This window comes from Micropterus salmoides, unplaced genomic scaffold (genome assembly GCF_014851395.1).
Source record: "Micropterus salmoides isolate LMB-PRFRI ecotype aquatic unplaced genomic scaffold, ASM1485139v1 Ms_hic_scaffold_11, whole genome shotgun sequence".
NCBI classification, from domain to species: Eukaryota; Metazoa; Chordata; class Actinopteri; order Centrarchiformes; family Centrarchidae; genus Micropterus; species Micropterus salmoides.
In genome coordinates this window covers 5,020,391-5,046,974 of record NW_024040152.1, presented here as the reverse complement: position 1 = coordinate 5,046,974, position 26,584 = coordinate 5,020,391, and the positions used below count along the sequence as shown (strand labels likewise).

The following is a 26,584-nucleotide window of genomic DNA, read 5'->3' as shown; positions in this document are numbered from 1 at the left end:
TACGTGAGGGCTTTGTGATTGGTTGATGCAACATTATTTCACTGAAATCCAACAGAAATCCCCTACATAATCCAGCAGACTCTCCAGAGACATCCAAAAACTGTGGAGAGGGAAAAAAAAAAAACATGCCCGCCCACAGGCTTTTGGTTCTATTGAAAGCATTTGGGCAACATGTCTGATTCCAAAATCATAGCTAAAGGATGTAGGGACTTAAAGGAGGTGAACGTTTGTAACAAGTGAACAACATGCTGCGTGGTGTGAAAGTCAGGATGAAATCTTATTTGCATTTCTATAGATACATCCGTGAGAACAAGAGTTTCATTCCAAAATGAGAGATCCACCTACACAAATTAACACAATATGTGAACCAAATGTTGGAAGCCGTTCCACACAAAATTTAAACACAGAATTGCATTGTGCTGCTATGCTTAAATCTGAGTTAGTAATGTTTCTTAAGGAAAAAAAACACAAAATTCACATTTTTCATCTGTAACTCAAATTCGGCATATACATAGTCTACAAGATGTTAAAAGAATGTAGAACAAATCTTTCTGGCCACAAAAAATACTGTTTGTGGCTTTAAATCAGTGGTACCCCAAAGCGTCCTAAAGATTTCAATAGATGATAACAGGTATTTATATAAGAATAAAGAAATACATTTTTTTCAGGCTTTTCTCAAATGTTTCAGCTTTTTGTCTTGTGAAACACTGAATATTTGCACCTGTTCATTAAAAAAATACATATTTATCAACTTTTCTATCCAACAGTGAACATTAGGCTTCTACAAAAAAAGAAATTGAAATGAAACCCTTACATTATGTTCAGGAAAATAATACAACAATAAAAGGCTTTGTAAAGTGCAAACAACAAAATATGTCCATGTATTGAGTGTCTTAAAGCTTATTTTTGTAATCAGAGGAAGACACATGGAAGTTGGGATTATGATTTTCACCTGGATTCACATGTCAGTACATATTTTACATAAAAACAGATGGTCAGTATATATAACACAAAAACAGATTGTAGATGGTCTTTTTGAAAGTTTGTGTGCTCAGTGTGACACTAAAGAATAATGTGAGATTTGCTTTCAGCTGTAACAGATTTAACAAATGCAATAAAATAACATCACAGAAAGGAACAAAATAAGGTGGATAATTAGGGCCAAATGAAATAAAGAGTATTTGTTTGTTATCAGATTATTAAATTGAGTAAATTTCTGAGGACAAGCAGGATGAATTTAAAAGTAATAATTCAGACGTTTGAGGAACAAAGTACAATTTCTCTGAATAAAGTCAAAAGAAAAGTAAATAATTCAAGTCAAGCATTCTGATATCATAATCTCACTGCTCCCACTTTAATCTTTAATTTTCACATGATCTTAATTGTCATCCATACATACAATATATAATGAATAATTATTAAAGGATTAGTTTTGCATGAATGAGTATCTATAAATAAAAACAGAGCAAATACATGGCATTATGAATATAAAAGTGCTGGCTGAACTTTGTGTGCACAAATGTGGTAGTAAAATTATACCATGGAATTTGTGAGGAATATGAATGAACGCTATTTTTCTCTCCCTCCTGCTTAGTGGTCGTATTGAGCCATGCACAGAGTTTCAGTTTTATGTGAGGAGGTTTTGAGAGACAGCAGGTTTCTGCTGCCACCCAAATACAAAAGCAGTAAATGGAGTTTAATTTTGACTCAACAGCAATGTGTTTCAAACAATAACTGGGTTACTGAAGATTACCGTCACATATCATAGGGACCGTTTCTTCAGTAGAAAGCAGGTATAGCAACATTATTTATTTGTATCTTAAAATAACAGCCTCAAAATCATTTTGATGGTACACTGACTATGGTAAATGGAATCTCTGTCATTGCCACTCTGAACTGGCTGTGCCATGTAAAATTGGACTTTTGTTTAGGTGAAATGGTCCTTTACTAATACTATCCAACAGAGATCCTCACTGCATAGTATTTAAGAATGTAGGTAACTGAATGGATAAAAAGGCGATACTAAAGTCCATGCTAATAAAACCCTGAAAAGAATAATTTGTGCAGTTGACCCTTCGTTAAGCCCCGCCCCCCTTAGTTACTGTTAGTCCGACAAACTGTCGGCACTGCTGCTGTCTATTACTGCACTCCCTGCAGAAATATTGTCAGATTAGTTGGAAAAAGCGATCTCAGAAAAAAAGCATAGTTTTGCAGTTGCGTTATACATTTGAAGGTTGTATTCAGGTTATCTAACTGATTCAAACTGACGTGAAAAAAAATTAAAGAGAAATCTACCGATCACACAGTACAAGTGAACCATCGCATCCCTCGACAATTGAGACAAAAGAAAACAGCATTAAGGATCAGCACTGTTCCTGCCTCTGTTCATTATAACGATCATTAAAAAGCAGAACAGTAGGGCTTTCAGTAGGACGTTAGCTAGCGTTAGCTAACTAACATTAGGAACAATCCACAGCCAACATTTTTCTGGATTTATTTTAGGTTTTGGAAAGAATAAATCGTACTTCTCCTTTCAACCTCTGGGTAGCGACTGTAATTATTACATGTGCCCCAGGAACAGCATTTGACCATGTCTTAGAAAAATACAGCCAAGAAAACTCATTAGAGTCAATAGAGACCATCCACGAAAGTGTCGGACCTCAGATAGAGTCCTATAGTGTGCTGTGATTGGCCAGCTGTGTATTCAGGGCGTGGCTTAGTAAAGGGTCAATTAATAGAATAAAGTACTTGTGCCATCGGTTACAGAGTGTTGAAAGAAAAAAAAAAAAAAAAAAAAAAAAGGGGGCTTCCCTCTGTTAAATGGATAATACACAATCGCAGTGTTAATCAGACAGTGATGGTAGATGCAGTAGAGGGTGGTGCTGTGGGACAGGATTGTGTCTGTGCTTCTCTTAGTCTGATGAACTTCCTTCCAGGTAAAGGTCCCTTTCCCGTGGAGTGTGTCGAAGATCATTGGTTCTCACATTATAGCACAGGAACTGCAAAAGTCAGGATGCAAAAATTATTACTTACTTTATAGTAAATACTGTAAACCTGTCAGGGTTTGGTATGGGTGAAGCAGGTAGTAGGTTGGAGGACCCAAATGCAGGACACGAAAGCCAGCAGGAACAGTTCAGAAGGGTTTTAATACATAAACAAAAGACGAGCACACTTACGAACAGAGTGGCTGATTGACTGAGTCCAAAAACAAAGGCTGTCCAATGAAAATCCAAAAATGAGCAGGGTAACAGGGAGACACGGTGAGCAGGGCTGAAGACACGAGAACAACTACTACACAGGGTGACAACATACAATGACCCGACAAAGACAAGACAGAAACACCAGGTATATATACACACAGGGACTAACGAGCAGGGCGGGAGAAACACAGGTGAAGGACATGAGGCTAACGAGGCACAGGCAGGGAGAGAGAGCAGGGGAAAACAGAGACAGACATGCAGAGGGATCACTGGGGTAACAGACATGATAAGGGTTACCAAACACTAGACGACAGACAAGACAGACCCCCAGACTGTGCCTTATAATTGTATATCTTTAGTAATCTGTTTTGCTAAGAAACCACACCTGAGGCCTCCATCTTTTGATATCCAGTTTGTTTTTAAAACCGTAAAAATAAATGATTCACCAACCACTATGAACCTATTGATAAGATCTTTAGTATGTTTTCATTAACATATTGGCACCTATTTGGTGCAACTATGCAAATAAATCTCCAAGCTCTTATCAAGCTGATCGGGCCTGTAAACATCCGGGTTTGAAGCACCAGCCCTGACCATCGACACCGATCACATGTAAAATACACTTTTGTTTTGTCAGCTTCTCGGCATTGGCGTGGGTGTGCTGCACACACACGTGACTGTAAATCAACACAGTGATTGCTGCTCCACAGTTTAATCTGTTCTTGTCTTTACTGCTTTGCGGATATTGTACCACAGCCAAATTGCACTTGGCTTGGTTGTGTTTGAGGTGTTCTTCCAAGAAGCACAAAGGGTGTGTGCAGAAAGGTGTGTGTGTGTACCAATCTGATTGGTATGAAGAATTGATCCAAACAATATGCTTAGGAAAACTGAACTACAGGCAGTCAAAACAAACACAGAATAAACAAACATTGCATTTCCCCAAAAACACCTAGAGTTGACATTTCAAAGCATGAATGCACACAAGTTATTATGCAGTATGAAGCACAGACTTGATTTTACATCAGTCAACACAGCTGGCACTCCTAGACAGGTGAGTCTCTGTCCCATGTGTCATGCATGTAATGCATTTTGTGAGACCAGATGCATGTGAAAGGCAGTGAAAATAACTGCATCCAGTTTAATAAGATTAATGCTAAGGGTGATGCCTACCTGACGACACCATACCATGAATGTTCAAGGGCACCAACACACATGGCATTTCCTCTGTGGCTGCATCAACGAGGAGCCACGTGCATTTGGAATGGCAGCGATGTTCAAAATTTCAAGAGGCATGTGCCAGGTCTGCCCATCTTAATTAGATGTTCTCAGAAGACCAAACAGTGTTTTTTTCCATCTCTCACCTTCTTTGACATCTTCAATATGTTCAATGATCACAAAAGCACAAGTGAAAGCTAAATGAAAGAGGAAAGTGTTCTTGATGTAATAGTAAGGTCAGTTCCTGGCACCTCTTTTCCAATCACCTATGTCATGCCACATGGGAAAGAAAGCATGCTGTGATATTCTGGGTCCAACATGTAGTCTGCCATGTGTCTTGGGCTAAGTCACAGCAAGAATATGTAACTCTGTTATCACCAAATCTGACATAAGGACGGCACGTCTTTAGGGACAGCAATGTCGGTCTGTCCACCACTTTGGTCTAGACTGAAATATCTCCATAGATATTAGATACATTTGATACAGATATCCATGGTCCCCAGAGGATGAATCCTAATCACGTTGGTGATCCCCTGGCCTTTCCAGTAGCGCCACCATGAAGTTGACATTTATGGTTTTGAGGGATTTTTGGCTAGATAGTCGTGAAATTTGGTCCAGACATTCATAACTCCCTCAGGATGAAACAGAATATCCTTAGTTATCCCATAACTTTTCATCTAGCATCAAAATTTCCAATACTTTTATGATCCACATACTGAATGGTGGAAATGCTAAACAATATACAGTGGGTACGGAAAGTATTCAGACCCCTTTAAATTTTTCACTCTTTGTTTCATTGCAGCCATTTTCCAAAAATCAAAAAAGTTCATTTTATTTCTCAGTAATGTACACTCAGCACCCCATCTTGACAGAAACAAACAGAAATGTAGAAATTTTTGCAAATTTATTAAAAAAGAAAAACTGAAATATCACATGGTCATAAGTATTCAGACCCTTTGCCGTGACAATCATATTTAACTCAGGTGCTGTCTATTTCTTCTGATCATCCTTGAGATGGTTCTACACCTTCATTTGAGTCCAGCTGTGTTTGATTATACTGATTGGACTTGATTAGGAAAGCCACACACCTGTCTATATAAGACCTTACAGCTCACAGTGCATGTCAGAGCAAATGAGAATCATGAGGTCAAAGGAACTGCCTGAAGAGCTCAGAGACAGAATTGTGGCAAGGCACAGATCTGGCCAAGGTTACAAAACAATTTCTGCTGCACTTAAGGTTCCTAAGAGCACAGTGGCCTCCATAATCCTCAAATGGAAGACGTTTGGGACGACCAGAACCCTTCCTAGAGCTGGCCGTCCGGCCAAACTGAGCTATCGGGGGAGAAGAGCCTTGGTGAGAGAGGTAAAGAAGAACCCAAAGGTCACTGTGGCTGAGCTCCAGAGATGCAGTCGGGAGATGGGAGAAAGTTGTAGTAAGTCAACCATCACTGCAGCAATCCACCAGTCGGGGCTTTATGGCAGAGTGGCCCGACGGAAGCCTCTCCTCAGTGCAAGACACATGAAAGCCCGCATGGAGTTTGCTAAAAAACACCTGAAGGACTCCAAGATGGTGATAAATAAGATCCTCTGGTCTGATGAGACCAAGATAGAACTTTTTGGCCTTAATTCTAAGCGGTATGTGTGGAGAAAACCAGGCACTGCTCATCACCTGTCCAATACAGTCTCAACAGTGAAGCATGGTGGTGGCAGCATCATGCTGTGGGGGTGTTTTTCAGCTGCAGGGACAGGACGACTGGTTGCAATCGAGGGAAAGATGAATGCGGCCAAGTACAGGGATATCCTGGACGAAAACCTTTTCCAGAGTGCTCTGGACCTCAGACTGGGCCGAAGGTTTACCTTCCAACAAGACAATGACCCTAAGCACACCGCTAAAATAACGAAGGAGTGGCTTCACAACAACTCCGTGGCTGTTCTTGAATGGCCCAGCCAGAGCCCTGACTTAAACCCAATTGAGCATCTCTGGAGAGACCTGAAAATGGCTGTCCACCAACGTTTACCATCCAACCTGACAGAACTGGAGAGGATCTGCAAGGAGGAATGGCAGAGGATACCCAAATCCAGATGTGATAAACTTGTTGCATCTTTCCCAAAACGACTCATGGCTGTATTAGATCAAAAGGGTGCTTCTACTAAATACTGAGCAAAGGGTCTGAATACTTATGACCATGTGATTATTTCAGTTTTTCTTTTTTAATAAATTTGCAAAAATTTCTACATTTCTGTTTGTTTCTGTCAAGATGGGGTGCTGAGTGTACATTACTGAGAAATAAAATGAACTTTTTTGATTTTTGGAAAATGGCTGCAATGAAACAGAGTGAAAAATTTAAAGGGGTCTGAATACTTTTCCGTACCCACTGTACCTGCGAAACATCACTGTTGTAATTGTCATTGCGAGCATGTGATCAAGCTGATGTTAGCATTTAGCTCACTGAATAAAGCCTCACAGGGCTGCTAGTGTGGCTGTAGACTCTTTGTATTGTGGTGTACTGCAGTTTTGCCCAATGTGGTTTATATCAAGCTATCAGATTGATCTGCTGGTCTCTTATGTGCAACAGCCTCTGACAAGGTGCACTTGAGTAAGACACTTAATACACCCAACCTCCTCACTCACTGGAGCTGCTTTGTGACCAACAGTAGACTGTACTGTTTCTGTGTGGGCTAAATGTAAACCAAAAAAATGTTAGGCAGAGGCAAAACCCTTCCCCATCTAAATATAGGTTAAAGGGATATGAGATGACAGCCTATTATTCACACAAGTGGTCTTTAACTTATTGTGCAATCCCTATTACTCATGATGAGAGCCGTTTATTTAGAGTGCATGTTGTCATCCAGCCTTGATCCTTTCTCAGCTGTTGGGCTCTGCTGCAGAGGCAGCTGCAGTGACACAACAGGGAAGTTAAAAAGAACATGCACACCTAGATATTAATTATAGTGAGTAAGAACTTTGCATACCTTGTATCTTTGCATCTTTAGGCCAATTTTTAGAGAGGAACTGGTCCTAATCTACATTAAAAATGTCACCAGAATCCTTAGTATTTAGGCTGGGGATTATAGAGATGCAAAATGATTATGGTGGCTTTATCTTGGGGAAACCTTCCTGGTACACACACAGTGGGTGATACATTGTTGTATATTTTTCAAGCTGCAACATTCATATTTAATTTCGAAAGGAAGTGGATGTCACAGTGCAGTACCGCACACACTGCACACACTGCACACACTGCACACACTGTACACACTGTTTAATAGACAAGGGATCTTTTGGGAAGTCCAAGAGCACTAAGCAACAAAGATGGAGACAAGATGAAAATGGGCCAAATACAAAGATGCTTTTTATTGCCTTTCATAATGATAAGTATAACTCGTTTATCCCTCCCTTCCTTTCTTTTTCTGATTTTATTAAAAAATAATTGGTTTGACTTACAGGAAGAGACACACCGCTGATAATAACAAACCCTGACACAGCCAAGTTATTCAGTCCACAGCTGCAGCATTCTCAGTTGCAGTCAGTCAAATTTATCAGTAAACCAAGGTCAGAATGGGTCAACAATTTCCTCTTGGTTGCACTTTTCTGTGCACAAGTTTTTTAAACTGACTGCAACATTTAGGTACTTTCCACTCCACCGAAAAAACACCAGCTGATATGGGCCACTAAACAGCCAGGCGCTCCACCCCAATGCTTTCTGTGACGCTAAAGTCGAAACTTCTTCAACAGTCCAATAGACTTAAATATATTGTAGTGCTGCCCGTTTTACCTCTGAATAGATATATATTTTATTGTATTTAAAAGAATTGTAAATGCAGCATGCCTTTCAGGTATGCTTTTTTAACACATTTTTATTTTGTAATTGTAATTTAATTAATTATTTTAAATTATCATTAAATGATGCTGTTCAGCCTCTCTGTGATAAGTTAATTACTGGCAAGGATACTGGAGAGGTCACACCAAACATTTTTGAGCTTTGGAGCTGGCTTATGACCATGTCCTCTAGGGTGTTTTGTGGCATTAATGCGGGAACGTGGGGTGCCGGGGCTGATGATACAAGGCATTTTGTCCTTGTATAACTGGAGTGGAAGGTGTGTCCATATTTGTGACAGGACTCAAACATGTTTTCAGTGGGTGTCCCTTGTTACTGATTTTGATTTTGTGATTTTCAAGTTCACAATCTCTTGAGTCAAGAGTGCACGGTTTGGTGACCTCAGGAACACATATCTACTTTTTGCTGATGACTCAGCTCTCTTAGCTTCAATGAACTGTGACCTCCAGCATGCACTGGAGTGGCCTGCAGCCAAGTGTGAAGTGGTGGGGAGTCAGCATCATGGTGGCATACAGGGCTTACTTTGTCCCAGATCCAGCCGGAACAGGATCTGGGATGTCCCAGACTGAGACTGGCAACTATTTGGCTGGTTCTGGCACCCTGTTTGTCACTATGAAAAATAACTGATGATAAATATATGATTACTGTAAGCCCCACAGCTAAGCAAGTGGGCATATGTGTTGTTAAATGTGTATGGTTGAATTAAGGTGTGTGCGTGTGTGTGTGTGTGTGTGTGTGTGTGTGGAAGTGCAGCGCTGTCCTTAGTACTGAAACGGAGCAGAGGAGATAGACAAACTGACTGTGATTCAAAAATGTTGGGGTCTTGCGAAGATCAGCATAGCCCTTTCTCATAGTGATGGTGTAGTGGATAAGACAAATGCCTTTGGTGTATGAGACCTGGGTTCAATCCCCCACTGTGACACATCTCTATGTGCCCCTGAGCAAGACACTTAACCCCTACTTGCTCCAGATGCGTACAACCTCTGACGTATATTGTAATTGTAAAAGTCGCTTTGGATAATCAGCTAAATGTAAAATGTGTCAAAAAAAGTGAATAGCCACTGTTTCAGCTTCCTTGATAGGATTTATTTCCTCTTGAAACAGGATGTTAGGGTGGGTGATGAGACAATTAGGGATCAATATTAAGTAAGACCCAATGGGCTATTGGGTTAGAAACATTTGTGATGGCTTTATCAGTTAGACAGTTAGGTTGCACCTACAAGTGCAGCCTGAAGTCACGCCTGATGATGCACCGTTTCCCAAAGAGTGTCAGACAGAATAGTGTGACACCATGTCAGCCGTGATGCAAGTGTTGTTCCAAACTGTTAAACGGTTAAGAAGCAGTTAAACCTAAAGGCATAACTTGCTTTACTTAGCCTACGTTCTAACCCTCAATTCAATAGAATAATTGAAAAGAAAATATAAAGCCAAAGCTGTAGAAGTTTAAAATGGCAAACACAGCACTTGAAGGCCCTGAAAACCTATTTTTCAACCAGCTTGTTACTCTAAGCGATCCTACATAAACATGATTTTCTACCGAGTGAGAAAGGTTTAAGTTATTTCTCTAGATTTCTGTATTTGTGGGTCTGTCCTTGCTTTTTTTTGATTAATCCATTAATGTCTATAATATTACAATAATATTTCTTAAAGAGAAATGCTGGATTGATTTGAAACCAAGCTTTCAGGGTTGAATATTTAAGAAATATCTATATTAAAATGTTATTGTGGTTTTAAGATTTATTAACAATAAGTCATTGTTAATATAAAATCATACATAATATCTATTTTACTATTTATTTTACTGATATATATGCTATCAGGCCCATTGTATTTGCATATTCACTTTGTGCAAAATAATTTCATTATCTATGTAATATTATTGAATTATGTACTGGTATTTGAAAATTTCTTGACCAGTTGCTTTATTTTTTTATTTTTTATATTATTTGTTTTCTGACTGTTAACTGAACCAATGTTGAAGGATGAGTGACTTCCTTAAATCTGAGCGATGAGTCACCAGCATGGATACAGACTGTGGGAAACATGTGGGTTCTACTAAATGAGTATTTCTCTTGGCTATGTTCCCACTACTGTTTTAGCCAATCACACTGCTAACTGCTAACATCTGAAACATAACAAACTACACCCGAACTACACACAGCAGCACACAATGAATTGTATTTTAGAAGTGTAAATTAATCTGAAAAGTATAGTGATTTAAATGGTCAAATACATGTTGTGGAGTAAAAGCTATGACATGTATTATTATGATAGTAGTTAAAGTATAAAGTAGCATGAAATTGAAACACTCAAATACCTTAAGTACAGTACTTGAGTACAGGTTCTTAGTTACGTGCCAGCACTGCATTATTGCATTTATGCAATCAACAACCCTGACTTCTTTAATAAATATTTGAAGGTGAAGCTGTCACTGCCTAAACTGCTGGATGATGTATGTAATGTGTGCTTGGGGACGATGTAATCTGTTTGAGCAGCAGTTTGCCTTTACAGTCATCTGACTTTGTTTATCTCAGCAGTGATGACTTGCTTATGGAGGTTCGTTTTCCAAGAGAAATGCGGGCAACATTACTGACTGTGACTCTGCAGTAAACCGACTGTTACCTCACTTGGAACACCTGTCACTCACACACATACACACCGGCACCCAAAACAAAAAACTGGAAAAACCAAACTCTGGGTGACTCTAAAGAGGAGAGCAGGTTGGATCTTGACTTGAGAGACGCTAACGGCAGTTGCATTGCCAGCTGTTGGTTGGCTTTCAATTGTCTTTTTCAGGGCAGCGCTTCAAACCTTGCTATTCAAAGCAGGAACAAAGGCCAAGGCTGAAAAGCTTTAATGAATTGCAGCTGATGTAAAAGCTTTTGCTATTCATGTTTAACCATGTAGGCTTCAAAGAGCCTCCAAACAAACATGCAATCCCTTGTTTGCATTATAACTTTAAAATCCAGTCTCAGTCATACACTCATTCATGTTTATGAGTTATATTAGTGCACAATGTTCCCAGGACTTGTTTTCTTTCTTTCCCTGGCTCTCTGGACTGACGCCTGCCTGTATCCTATTCCTCATTCCTCCCATTCCTCCGCAAAACAGCCACAAACTGCTCCACTCTCTGCTCTTTATGTCAAAGTTTTGCAGCTCATTTAGGGAGATACTGTACAAAAACACAAAAGTGCAGTGAGAAAAGGGCAAAAGGGCAGCAGAAGTTGTGTTTTTAATGAAATGAAAGGGGGAGCTGTGGGCTGACGTGTGTTTACAGGTATATGACTTTGCCAAAGACAAGCCTGCTCTTGTGAGTTGGCTTTGAAATGGATCACAGAGTAAATTTGCTTTAGGAGGAAGCAAACACAGTCAGCTGAGCTGAGCTGGGGGAAAAAACACAGCGAGAGAGAGCAAACAGCCGCTAGAAAAGAACTGACATGCTGTAAATGACATCAAGGTTTAACAGTTTATTGGTGAAATTAGAGGAAAAACACAGACAGAGAGAACCATGTCGTCAGCATGAATGCAGTCCAAAGGTTGTCCTGTCATGGGCTTAGAAAACCAGATGATAATTACAAAAGGGAGTAAAAACAGGAAGCAATAACAATAATGGGAAGTTGAATTCATTAATAAGTAATGCTTTTTTTTCTGTCCAAAAGATATAACAGCAGGAACAAGGAAAAGAAATTAAACTTTGCGTCATGAGTCACCAGAGTTTTACCAGATCAGCTTTTGCTTAGACAAATGGAAAATAAAGACCTAAAACAGCAGAAAAGGCAGACCGCACAATTATCATTCATTTCCATTGTAAACTGGGTTGTACTTCTTCAGAGCTGGCTAATCTGACATACTGAGGGAGGAGGTGGGGAGGGAGATAAAGTCTGGGCAAAGTAAATGGTATTTGTATAGTACATTGAAATCTTCTGATTAGTGGGCGACCCGCTCTACCTTCTGAGCCACAGCCGCCCAAGTTCAATGACACACCGGTATCAGACCAATCCAACTGGATAACTTGACCACGGCACAACATTTTTAATTACTGTAAGTGGGTTTCATTTCACATGGACTCCTCCTGACTCAACCTAACAAAGTTAGAAAAACAAAGGTGAATCCCGAGCTCACCTTTAAAGTGACACTTTACCCAGAAACACCATTCAGTTCTTGTAGGCTTGAAATCACAAAAAATGTTTGTGATTTGTTTCTTCGGGGAGGACAAAGATTGTGTTGAAATTAATATTCGTGGCAATAACAATATATTCCAATTGATTTCAAAATTAAATAAAAGTTTTAAACCTCTCTTGCAGAAAAATTAAGTTGGAATTGGATTATTGGTCAGATCTGCTCTGTCCTAGCTCGCTCATTGGCTGCAAACAAAATAGAGCGAAGAAAGAGGTTGGAGGCAGTTGTTGTGGGTCACTGCTTACCTGGTGGACCACTTTATCTGCACTTTACGATGAACATTAATGTTTTCCTTTCTGTGAGAAAGAGTTATTGTATAATTTTATGCATGAATAAACTGGACCTTGAAGAGAAGTGAATGAAAATGTGATCAGGTGATACTTTGATTACTTTGAGTCAAATGTTTAATTTGAAAGTGAGTGTTTACATTAAATATTAAGACACTTGCCTGCTAAATGGAGCTACATTTATCTCGGTATTATTTCTGAGAACATATCAACAACGTATGTGTAATCTGTAAATATTACGAGGATCCTTGTGGGCACCTTTTAGGTCCTTGAAGCGGATTCACAAATGTGTGAAAGTTTGTGAATTTGCAGATCTGTTTTATATTTGCAAAAGCTTGTGTGAGTTTACCAATCTTTTTTTGTAGTTGTGGAAGGTATTTCGTATTTACAGATTTACACATGGATTGTTGATCTGTTCACACATAATTATTTAAATAGAAATTTTTCTACAAAACACAAACCACTTCCACATCCAAATAGACAGACAAAACAAACATTGGTAGCAAGAGGCTAAAGTGTCCTGCCAAGTGTTGGGCAAGTTACTCAAAAATTGTGGTAAGTTACGCATTACTTATTACTCCTTAAAAAAGTAATTACTATACTTATAACTGTGTTCAAGTAATTAGTTAAATTACTATAATGTACCCACCCAAAACAAACAAAACAACCAGCCAAGCTGGAAACATTGCTGCCTCTCAAACCAGATGCTGTTTATAGGCCACACATAGACAAACAACCACTCACATTCACACCAACAATTTTAGAGACACCAGTTAACCTAGCCTGCATGTCTTTGGATCGTGGGAGGAAGCTGGAGCACCCGGAGAGAACCCACGCAGACACGGGGAGAACATGCAAACTCCACACAGAAAGGCAGAGGTAACCGGGGTTTGAACCCACCCCAGATATAACGTATTTAAGAAAATAAAAAACAAAACAGTCTCTCCCGACTTTTTAACCAATAGCATTTTTTTGAGCTGTTTTAGCAGATGCTTCAAATAAATACTTCATGACGGTCGCGCATTCACGCCAAGGATGATGCGTTCTAGTAACGCAGCGTTACTTTGATTAGTAAAAGTTATATTATAACTGTTTTGGAAGTAGTAATTCTTTACACTACTAGTTACTAAGTAACGCGTTACTGCACAATACTGGTCCTGCCTGAAAAGGAGTAGCAGTACATGTGTCCTGCACATGTCACTGCTTACACTATCCATCTTCCTGGAATGATTGCGACGCACCATGGTATTTGAACTAATCCAAGACTGAATGTGCTTCCGACCTTGCCCAACTCAGTTCCTGGTTCTTGTCTTGCTTAATAAGAGGAACAATAAAGGAGATGATAGATGAGAGTATTTATGAGAACTTTCATACATAATTTGTGCAGTTTATGTTTTTTAGTAACTTGACATTTGTGGAGGTGAAGCTTTTAGGATCTCTGTAGGATTCCGGTCAGAAATCTCGTTACTCTTGTAGCTGAGATAAGAACACAAGCTAAATATTTCTGATCACATCCTCTGGTCTACAAGAATAAACTAAAACTAAACTTTAAGAGGCATTTTAAGTCTAAAGGGGGTGAGTATCATATTATTTGGGTAGAATATGACTTTGACACAGCTGCTCAATAAAGACAAAAACTGAAACTTGTGTAGGAGTGTCGATCTATAAAGCTGCAATATGAAACTTGAGCACTGTTTCTTTAAGAGCGTGGGCGAGCAGTGAAAGAATGTGTGGAGAGACAGCCAAATACTGGCTCACATTTTCTAAACTCAGGCTGTGTGTTTCCCCTGTCCTCAGACTCCAGTATCAGGGCCTTTAATTAAGTCAGATGTGTGCGTGGGAGGCCAGAATTTCACTCAAAACATTCAAGGTGTGAGATTTTTTGAAGGTAAAGCAGGGACATTTTTCTGTGGGGGTTGATAAAGCATACAGTCTTACAGGAAAGGTGTCAGAAAAACATGCTTTTCTGGATATTACACAAGGCCATCGTCTTAAATGGGTTACATGTCAGCAGCCTGAGGCGCATGCCTTATGCTTGAAACATGGTTTGGATGCAGCCTCTGACATTTGATGGGTGTTTTCCATCCAGCCACAAAAAGAACCTCTACAAAAACAGCAGATACCAGAGGGAGAAAATGTTCTTTCAGGCAACAAAGAGGACGCATTTGCATTCCTACCATGTGCAAGAAAATTATTGCTTTTCCATAATTTTGGTACCAGATGCCCTGGGGTCTTAACAGATTCAGGGCCTGTACTTATGGTTCTTCAGGTTTAGATGTTTCATGTCATTTATTTAAAGGTAGTTTGCTTTCCTGTTCCTCACTCTCCTAAAAAGACAATAGGATATCTATAATTCTTTAATAAAGATGAAGTAGCAAACCAGAGAGCGTATCAAGAGATACTTTTAAAACCAGGCAGGAGTGCAATCTGAAACTCATCCAGGGAAACAAAACACTGTTCCTGCTGTCTTCATGTAAGCAGAGCCACTTCAGGGTCCAGTGAAGGGTTCTCTGCATTCCTTTGCGCTAAGCTCTTGTTTTCTGGACTCACAGGGCCATGGCTGGGCGTTAGTGAAGCCTGAAAACACCTCAGATGACTGAGCTAATGCAACGCACTTCACATGCACTTGAGGCCTCGTGCAGGTGAAGTCCGGGACACAGACACCTGAGTTTTGTCATCACATCCGCAGGACCAGCACACTGCTGTTTTCCTCTCTCTTATTGGATATCAGGCTTTTAACAGGCAAACATGCTGACTTTTAGCAGGTGTAATATATACCATATTCTCATTCACCTTAGTTCAGCATGCAAAAATATGCTAATTAGCACTTAACAGCTTTTGTTTTGAAGGTTTTACAATTCACCCTGTGGGGAAAATTAATGTGTGTATCAAATTTGACGGTAATCCATCCAATAGATGTTGAGACATCTTATTCAAAACCACAAATGTGAAGCCCAAGGTGGCACTAGAGGAATGTCAGGGGACCACCAAAGCCATTAAGATATATCATTTGGAACAATTAATATCTGTAATACATTTTCAAGCATTCAATTTTATGCGTGGAAAACGTTCACCTGCTGCTACGCTAGATGAAAAGTCAGAGGATCTGGGGATCATGAATATCTGTGCCTGATTTCGAGGCAATCCATCAAAAGAGACATTTCACAAAAAAAACTGTCAACCTCATGGTTCAGAAAATTCAGGAAATTACCAAAGTCAGCAGAATTCATCCTCTGATGATCCTGAATGTCTGCATAAAATTTCATGTTAATTATCTAATAACCATCTAATAATTCAGACATTAAAATACGAAACATTTGCTGGCTCCAGCATGTCAAATGTGATGATTTGCTCCTTTTCTCTGTTTAATATAATAGCAAAGAGAACCTGTTTGGGTTTTGTCATGTTTGCCAGATAAATTATTGATGATAAAAAAAACAAAGATTTTGTTGTATATCTTTACTAGTGCTGATATATCAGGTCAGCATGTGCATTCAATCAAATGCCCAATTTTGGCCAGTCATACTCCCTCGTCCAACAGGATGAAAGTTTACATTTAAAAGTTACTGCACGGTTTAGTGTTAAGTTGATTATTCAAATAAGTTTGTAAATATAAAGGCATCAGTTCTGAGGACTGCTTCTGCTCGACCTTGAGTGGCTGTCCTTGATCACATGCCATTATCGGCCTGAGAACGGACACTTATCTCTATTATTAATCAGTGCATGTTACTCCATGCCGTCATGATGGTACTTTTCTCTCCTTCCCATCTGTCTCACGCCTATCAAGTTACCTCTACACAACCTGATACAGTTTCATTCGACATATTTCCTCAAGTCATACTGTCCAACCTAGATGTTTGGGTTTGAGACTCTGGGGCCTTGTTGACCTGCTGGATTTCAACCTCAAATACAAGAGGATCACATAGATGACTAGACATTTGAAAATAAGCAGATTTTACAAAATAAACTGGTTTAGATCATCTAAACAAGCTGCTGGCTTGTTATTCCTGTCTGATCGTCAGCACCAGTCTGGTTTCTTTCTTTTTGCCAATGTCACAGAAATCCCATATAATAGCAATTGCTGTAAAATTACATAATTATAGTAAAAGATAGAAATGGTGAAGACCCAAGGTATAACAAACAAAAATTCAAACAGGATTGTCTCCTATTAGCTCATACAGGATGTGTTTCAGATGTAATTGATGTAATTCTGAGCAGCAGTCCCTTTGTGGGGGAATGTTGATTCAGAGAAACATAAAATGCAGCTTCAAGATCAAACACACTTAGAACAACTCACAGAGGTCAGATAACCTATCGCAGATTTATCAGAGGAATCTAGTTTCAGTCAGCAGCAACTGAGGTCACAGGACAAACTGCACCATGAATACTTTAGAATTATTAACAATTAAATATTTAAGTTGGATCAGAATAACTGCAGCAGATGATATGTAGTTCCATTATAACTAAATACAGATTAGTAACACTTCACAAATCGAATAATCATGTTACAACAAGGGCTGTGTGTTCTGAAATCCTATGTACAGTATGTATATATATGATTTTCTACAATCCCAAAAATATATTTGGGTATCAAGTTGCTAAATAGTTCCGGTGGTAGGGCTTGAACACTTGTGTTTGGTCATAAAATTTTTAAATAGCCAAGCTGAATAGAGGAATGACATCACTCCCTTGTGAGGTGTGATATTCTCTTCCGGTCTCCTTGAACGTAAGAGTATACAGTCTTTCTGTGTGTGTGTGTGTGTTTGGGGGGAGAGGTATAAGATGAGGTGAACAGGATTGTTTACTCAACTCATGTGCAGCCATGAGTAGGAGGCTGTTGTTTATAACCTATTTCTGCGACATGCACTTTAACCAGTAAATACTCAGACAGCTTCCTGTGTCGTATATATATGAAAAATGTTGTGACGGCATTAGTTTGCAGCCCCTGAGGTGACACTAGCAGCTATTGTTTCACTGCTCATGTGCGCCATCAAACTTAAAAAGGAACATAATCAGCAGGCAGCATTTGTACAGCATATCAACTACCCTTTGAAGTTGCCTTTGTGATATGTTGGTGGCGATGCTACTGCTCCAGTTTGTTCAGTCTCATGTAATCACTGTTGCAAACTGGAGGTTTGCTAGAACATACTGTAGGGGCATAAGTGCATTCACACTGACAAGTATGGCAAAGTACCTGGATAGTACACTCATAACGGTCAAAAGATTGAGTGCGGAATGCTGGACACACTTCTCACCCTCAATGGTGGCCATCTTGGCTACATAGCGGAAGGGGAGAGACCACCAACCTAATTTCAAACTTGTAAAAATGGCAACCATGGAAGCTGTAACGTTTTTTGGCGGGTGACCATCATGTTCAAATGATGGCGATAATGATCTGCCCGGTTACAATGTGGAATTAAAAGTAGAAGTAGAAGCGGTCAAATATTGCTTTTCTTGAAAGTGCTCTACATCTATAGTGGATTTCAGACAACACTACCCTGTCGATATGTAAACAGTATGCAAGTAAGTACATGTACACAGTGCACTGCATGTTAGTGTACTAACGGAAGTATCCAAATTGAGACACAGCAATAGTCTGACATATAACCCCTTGTAAAAACACAACTGGTTTTTACACTTCAGTTTTTTGTAAGATTAAAACAAACAAAATATAACATGTTCATTAGTATGCTTTAGAGGTGCTTGTAGGTGTATTTTTCAACTTTGGACAGAGCCAGGCTTTCCCCCAATCCTGTTCATCATGCTAAGCTAAGCTAACGTATCCTGGCTCCAGCTTCATATTTAGCATACAGACATGAGAGTGGTCTCCATATACTAATATTTGAGTAAGAAGGTGAACAAGCATATTTCCCAAAAGGTAAACCTGTTCCTTTTAACCACTGCTTTTGTGAAATCTTAAACATTCCTCCAAACAAACATTGCATCTGGAAATGAAAATAGCTAACGTGTGCAGCAGCCATTGTTTTTGGGGTTGCAGAAGAAGAGGCAAGTTAAAGTTATACTTCATGGCACATTGGAGAGAATATATGTTATGCACCAGGAAGATAGACATTTTAGGGATTATGGCCATTTCCTTAAAAAAGAAAAGAAGTTTGGATTGGAGTTAGCTTCATGTGAGAGGCTCAAACTGGAGCTAGCGCATGTGGGGGGAGGACTGATTAAGCTACAAAATAAGTTTGAAAGTTAATTTATGTAGTCTGAGTGTGAATTTAAAATGATTCCTTCTGTGTTTCCCATTTCACTGCTGCAACTTGTGACTGGTATAAGAAAAGCTGGTCATCTGGTCGTCATGGAGGTGTCATGTGGAAACTCATTCCACTTTCCAGTAAAAGAGTACAGAGAAATGTACGAGTGCCAAGTACAAGCTCCATCACACCAGCAACTGGGTTTTATTTTATTTTCTTGACTTAGCAGTTCCTCAGACAAGGACACGTGAAGCCTGGAAAAATAAAAAGTGCATTAGGTATGAGGCTAAATCAACTTGTGTACAGAACAGAATATTTTGAATTAGCAAATAACAACTTATTTGGTCAGCAGATTAAAAAGAAAAAAAGTTTTGTGTCTCTAAAGTTAGCTCAGCGTTGAAGCAAGCAGATCCAAACCATTGCAAAAAACAGCTCCTATATAAACAGACTCAGATCAGGTGACATACTGAATGGCTCATGGCATACATACTGCATGCACATATGCACATGTCATGCAGCTTTAAACTGGATTGCACCTGGCAGCTCAGTGTTACTGTAGGGAATTCTATTACTGTTGATTAAGAACACTAGTGAAATAAAGTGGTCAGGTGCTTTTGAAATCATAGAAAGTAAAACCTGACACACAGGTGCTATTGTAGTTCTGTGACATGAAAGTCCACTGTAAAAGTGCATGAACGTTTTATTTGCCTAACAATAAAAACATCTATACAAATAGACTTACCTTACTATACCTTTGTTGCACTGTTAAGGTGTGCTAGTGTTCTGCAAACAGTCAACACGCCAAGCAGCACCACTTTTCAAAAACAAAAATACATAACCAAGGCAAAACACTAATCTAAGAATGTCAATGATCTAAATCTGATATTGAGCCATCATAATTGCTTTACATAAACTCAACATGATAAATCCATCACCCACGCAGTCATTTCTCAGGGAGTGCTTGCCCTATTGATCTGATTTACAGCCTCGATAAGCTTTCACTTCATTCCGAAAAATATTCCCTTATCTGATTTAAGCCTACAGTTTCCAATTAATACCCCATGTTTGGCCCCGGGGTAGGGCGCAACAGTCATTTCACACCTAATATGTAATGCACACCACCATTAATTAGTTCACAGAAAATATAAGATAACATTTCATAAAATTAAGGGAATTCTGGTCCTTTTCTCCTGTATTTTGTGTTGAACCTATTGATTTCCCAAATGATAACATATTTATAACTTTTAAATGACTCCACCACATTGGGAATCATTTGAGCTTATTATATTTACAATTTTGCACCTTCTGACATCCATAAATGTGTAGTTTAATTTTATAAAAATGGCCAGTAATTTTCTTAAACACCTGGGCACTGTTGTTTTTGGGCAAATGTTACTCAAATACTTGTAAATAGTGCATTTTTAGGTACTATTTTCAGTGGCAGATTAATGCAGATCCCGTGCTGTAGTGAGTCTTTCCAGCTGCAGGACGGTGTATGTGGGATAGAGTCAAGATAAAATACAGTGTGTGTATTCATGGTAACGAAGGAACATGTCAACCAGCATAACAACAATGCTCAGTGCAACGGTGGGGCTGTTTTTAATAGTTTTTGGACAAACATGGAGCTCTAAGGCGCAGAGGAAAAAGATAAATCAGGGTTTGGGTGACACTTCTTGGTAAGGTCAATTCATTGTTGGTTTTGTTCTTTTGTGAGATTTGTTGACAATATGAATAATAAAGAATATCCACAGCTCAAAGGAACTTCAAAGTGTACACTGGCTGTTTATGGACACATTGAGCTTTTACTAAACTGCTTATCCTCTTTGCTGGTTTAAAGGAACTCTGATTGAATTCTAGTACAGTAGGATTTAGATACTAAAACACTGGATTAAGCAATCGACCAACATTACAAAATATAACAAATATTTATGATAATTTTAAAATCCAGCTGATCAGCATTCATGGCAGACTTTGAGGGGATTATCTTTTCAAATAGTGTTTTCTGTAACACACTGAGCAGCCTTTTTTTGTCTCTGTGAAACCAAATGAAATGACAGACTAACAACACAGAGATCAACACTTCACCAAACAGCTTTCTTTCTGGTAATATGAAGGCGACAGGCTGGAGCTGGCAGCCCTCTTTGTGTCTTTGGTTATCAGCTGAGTGCTTATTTTGTCTGTGCTGTAATCCTCCCCATCGTCATCCATGGGGGAGGATGAAAGACTTCAGCCCTGACCCAAATTCACAGAAAGACCATAAGAGACAAAACAAAAAGCAAAGCTTACAGAAAAGCACCTAATTATTGTTTTTATAGGTGTGTGTGGCATGCAACAGGGGAACCACACACTGAAATGAGTATTTTCATCTGCTTGGTAAAACATTTATCAGAGCCAGGATATCACCTGACATTGTGATACAAGGTAATCATGGTCTGCTGATTGCACCTCCACGTAGGCGAGCTAGTATGAGAATGAATGAGTTGTGCTTCCCTTACTCACTACCTATTGCCAAGATGCCCCTGATAAAGGCAAATAATGCCATCTGATCCTCCAACAGACTGTGGTTTAAGTGGGTAGCTCCCACATGTAACGGTTGTCGTGTTTCCATCAACGTATATTTATGTGCATTTTGAAGAATCGCATTAAAAAGGTTTGATAGAAATGGCAAAATAAAAAAATACAAACTCCACAATTTCGCAAGAAAGGTTTTACTCTCTCGCATGAGGTGGTTTTGGCCTTTTTTGAAAAAGAGTTAATGCGCTAGATGGAAACACCTTTGCCGATTAAGTTAAATTTCTTCTCATGAAATAACAAAAGGGATTCTGTGGAACTATTAGGTTCTATTTTTGTGGCCAAAACACAGGGGGGATGGAAGTTCTGTCCCTCACAAAGATTTCACTTAAATACAGTTTAATAAAGTTTCACTTGTTCTTTCACTGAAACTTCAGTCATGCCCCGTTCCCTTTAAGTTACATAGGAACAGCACAGATTTTTAGTTTGTTTTTTTTTTACTTATGAGCACATAGTACAGTTATACCAATTGGCTTTGATAATGTCCTACAGCTATTCATACTAACAATTCTATGAGTTTATTTCACAGGGCCCATGCAAAAAACAACACTTTTTATGCCTTGTTCAGTTCACCAACCCTTTTAGAAAAAATTCTCTTCGGTATGCAAGACATTTTCCCTCTCCCACCACTCTCTTCGGCACTTGTCATTTCACACTGTGGAGGTAGGATAAAAGCTTGTGTGATCTTGTAAGCTGAGAGCCACTGGCCTTGGTTTGAAACTGGTGGGCTGGTGTGAGCCAAAGAGAATCAGCCAGAACAATCAGAAAAAGAGATAAATGGCCTGAAACCGGCATGAAGCCGCAGCCCATGGTGTTTATAGCCTGAAAGGCTATTTCGCATTGTGAAGACATTTGATTGCATTTTAAAGTGAAAGTATGGCTTGGTGGAGCTGTGATTGGAATTGAATTCATGCAGGAATTGCGTTTTATGAACACAATCCAACCACACACACGAATAAATAAATATATATATGCAGAATGCAAACAATGAAAAGTTATGGAGAGCACAGAAACAATGCAGGGAAAGGAATTTTTCAGGCTATGTTCTATCAGTAAGCTAATATGGCTGGCAATATCCTATAAAATGTAATAAGATCTAAAAACAACAGCAAAAAACCCGAAGTTTTATTTCCTTGTGATTAGTAAGTGTGAAACTAAAAAAAAAACACAATGGAAAAAGCTCACTTTTCAACTCTGATTCAGATCAAAGAAAACTTGTGGTGTGAAAGAAGATGAAAGAATGTAATTTTCCATGTTGACTGTCTCTGATGCTTATTGATAACTGGTCAAGTGGAATAATAGCACTGGAAATATCACCATTTTTATTATCTTCGCCAAGGATTTATCACACAGTATGTGCTACAAAACAGTGACGCCTAATGTCTGCATGTGACTGTGATTAGGTCAGGTTAACGAGATCAAGTAAATTTTTTAACACAGTTCGTCCGACTTAAATGTGATGTATGAAGTAGCTGAACAAACATTTTAACGATCAGACATGAGTGAGAAGAGAGAAAATGGGTTTGCGAGTTGAACAAAAAACAAAGTCTGGTTTGAGACTTGACCTAAATATTGTTCCTGTTCCATATATAGGCAATTGAGATGCGTATTACGATTTGTTGGGTTCTAAAAACATTGCTGCTGTGCAGTTGCTTTTGAGATTTTCTGGTTTGTATTTGAAACCATCCCACACACTGCTGACAATGTTCATATGAGCAACATTAGCATATTTTGCTACATTAGCCATATAGCAAACTTGCATGTGCAACTAACTCACAGGTCTGCACTATATCAGCATGTAGTTCAATGCTGTTGTGTTGTGACATTTTTCTGAGTCATATCAAGAATTAATGAAAACAACTGAAAATTGTGATTGCAGTCCTGTTAAATACACAGAGTTCAGGATTATTCATTGCTGTTCAGGATTCAGGATATTTTAAAGGTAGTTTATTGCTTTCTGTTTTGTTTGTTTTGTTTTAGTTTCGGTGCTAAGAAACTCCCCCTGAATTCCTTCAGACAGACATTGTCGTAAGTATCTGTCCTAAAACAATAAACAGATGGCAAACAATTGGTGTTCATATACACTGCAATCTGTGAGAAATGGGTAATACCTGGAGGAAAAAAAACACACCAACTGTTTGTCAAATCATAGATGGAGAAACAGGGTGTTGCCCCAGCTGTGCAGTAAACACCACAGATATTTTTTCTGTTTGCTTGCTTTTTTTGCTCACTGTTATTCTAAAGGCAACAGTTCAATATCCCCCTTTAATTATAATAGGGCCAGGATTAGGATGCCCAGGGAAGTACACTCTAAAAACGCACATTTTAAGAACCACAAATTTTACACAATGACAGTAGCCTGGTTCCAGAATCACACATCAAAGATTTTTTCAATGATGTTATTTTCCCCTAGTTGGACATCCAGAGCCAATCACACCTTTGTGGTTGAGATTAAGAACGGAGACATCAAATTCCTGGGCCAGAACCAGGATCTGTTCTATACAAAAATGGCAACAATCAGTTCCTGTAGTGGAAAGGGACAAATGACAAAAACAGGGGGCTGCATTAGTTGAGGCTGTGGAGGTACGTAGCTTCAGGTACTGGTGATACAATAAAGACAAATCCACTTTGAGTAACAGATCCTTAAATATAAAGGTTTATCAGATGCCACAACACAGTGGTATATAATATTTAGAGCAAAGATTTTTCAACTCTAAGAAGTTAACAGTAGAAAGTTATTCGCAACAAGTGTGTGCTTTTAAGCAAGACTGTATAAAGCAGCAACTTGCTAGCTAGATAGGCTCGGTTCAAAACAGAAGGCAGTTGCCTTGCTGCCTCACTACTGTAATAGACAGGTGCCTCAGAAGAATGGTTTCTAACAGCCTTTTAGGGCAGCATTTAAGGCAATGTGTGACATCAGCACGCACATTTCAAACACAGCCATATATAGACAGACGGACAGACAGACAGCCAGACATTATTTGGGTACGAGTCATCATGTTTGTGATCTGTTCAGCACTTTTGCCCGACACCTTCAATTTTGGGGTTATGCTTGTATAGTAACTTTTGATCCCAAGCACTGAGAGATGCAATGCTATGACTCATTCCCCAAGGGTCTGTGTTCACTTTTTGCTGACCAAGTGCTGATCCCAGCTTCAGATGAGGGGAGAAGAAGGGGTGTATAATTATCCTGCTGGCAATGAGGTCATCTCTTGAACTTCTCCTCGAGCCATCCTTCAGCTAAAACAAGGATGTCAACACATTCATCCATTCAGCAAGAACCATGGTACAAAACATGTGATCCAAAGATGCATGACTCCACATTTGTGATGGCAAAATGATCACATGAATTACACACCGCCACATGCTGAGCCTCTCCAAATGACCACATAAACGGATGACTATCAGCAGCACTGTTTTTTTTTTTTTTTAAACACAATGCGTCCATTCAGCTGGGTTCATTGGCTTTTGAACCCGAGGGCTCCATTGTTGTGTGAAATGTTGGAGGCTACAGACATCAACAAACCACCACCAATACTTGGCAAAAAAAGTGGATTCCAAACAAAAGGTGAATGCGGGCAGGTGGGGTGGGGTGGCTGGGGGGTAACAAGCTGTAACTGACACTGACCATCTGACCCTCCATCCACCTGATGGTTTATCCAGACATAACAACATCACACCTTGGAACACATAGGACAAACAAGCCCAGACCTGTCACAGTTTGACCTCGAAATACCAGAAGTCAACGGATAGAGACGCCTTGCCTCTGAGCCATGATGCTTCTGCAAACACAACGCAGAGGCTCCAGAGCAAATACATGTTCTGTCACAGTTCATCTAGGTTCAGTAGCTAAAAAAGAAAGAGGTGACCTACTTCTCAGTCACCCAGTTTCATATTTTGATAAGAACTGTGTCATCAAAAAAAAGTATGTGCCGAAAAAGTTTGGAATTAGCATTCCTACTTTGATTGTCTGCCAGTTTCAGATTTGTGTTTTTCGATCAATTCTGAAGATTGAATGACTTGTAGAGCGTTTTTCCGTGTGAAGAAGAAACTTAGTCAGCGGGAGAAGCCTGATTCAGGCAGGAAATCAGAACCTGTTAAGTAGCACAGTAATAACCCGGTTACTGTTATTTATGTACCTGCAGCTGGTCAGGAATCGGATTTTACCTAAACCACATTTTTAACCAAAGTGCCATATGGTTTGAATCTTTTAACATTTTTATCTTTTGGGTCAGAGCATTTGGCCTTACGGCGTAGTAAGAGAACAGGAGTAGTTATAATGCTTCTTTATAGTGCAAATGTGTATTATATTTCACTACTCTACTGTTCATATAATCTGTACATACTGTATATTGGACGGATGCACAGCAAGTGGTGATATTTCCTTTCATCTCACCACACTGCTGTCAGTGTTATAAACTAAAACCTAAACATGGCCAAGTAATCAGGTTTCTTAAGCTGAAATCTAACTGCAGTAGGGATTCTTTTATTCCTTTACCAAGGATAAATTGCAAGCTAAAGGGCAAGTTGGGTAGGTTCACTGCATGTCATATGGCTTTGATAATTTCTTTGGGAATTTGCATCATTAAAACGCAATCAATTACGGTGGGTCCTGCATTATTAGGTCATTTTGTATCCATGCCTGGTAGAGGGGTTGTGTCTCAAAACCTATTTTAAAAGGCTTTATTATTTATTTTATAAATTATTATTTTATATATATAGCTAAATAAAGTACTCAGTGAAATTAGCAGAAACTAACATGTGTTAGGTATCATTCCAGTGTAGAAATATGGTTGCATTGAAGTTAATGGTGACTTCAAAGCAACAGGGTACAAACACATTGCACAGAGGGTGATAGGTGGGGTATCAGTAGGGACTAAACAGCAACTCTTTGCACTAGGCCCCCCTAACAGGTTGATCTGATCTTTACCCACATCATTTTAACCAGGTCTCTTTTTAACATCATATTTAAGAAATCAGGTTACATAAACCCAACAAATAAGCCGGTTAAGTAAATGCATATTAACACACCGAGTTGAGAAACTATATCACAAAATGAATACCAACTCGAGGTTCACTTTTTTCTG

At 39.1% G+C, this 26,584-nt stretch overlaps 1 long non-coding RNA gene across 1 annotated transcript; it reads right to left on the bottom strand.

Moving 5' to 3' along the window:
* Positions 1 to 253: 253 nt before the first annotated feature.
* LOC119897021 lies at positions 254 to 3,236 on the bottom strand. Its single transcript, XR_005443344.1, has 2 exons — positions 3,177 to 3,236; positions 254 to 2,999 (listed from the first exon to the last, which is right to left on the bottom strand). It is a non-coding gene; the product is annotated as an uncharacterized LOC119897021 (long non-coding RNA).
* Between the last annotated feature and the right edge of the window lie 23,348 nt (positions 3,237 to 26,584).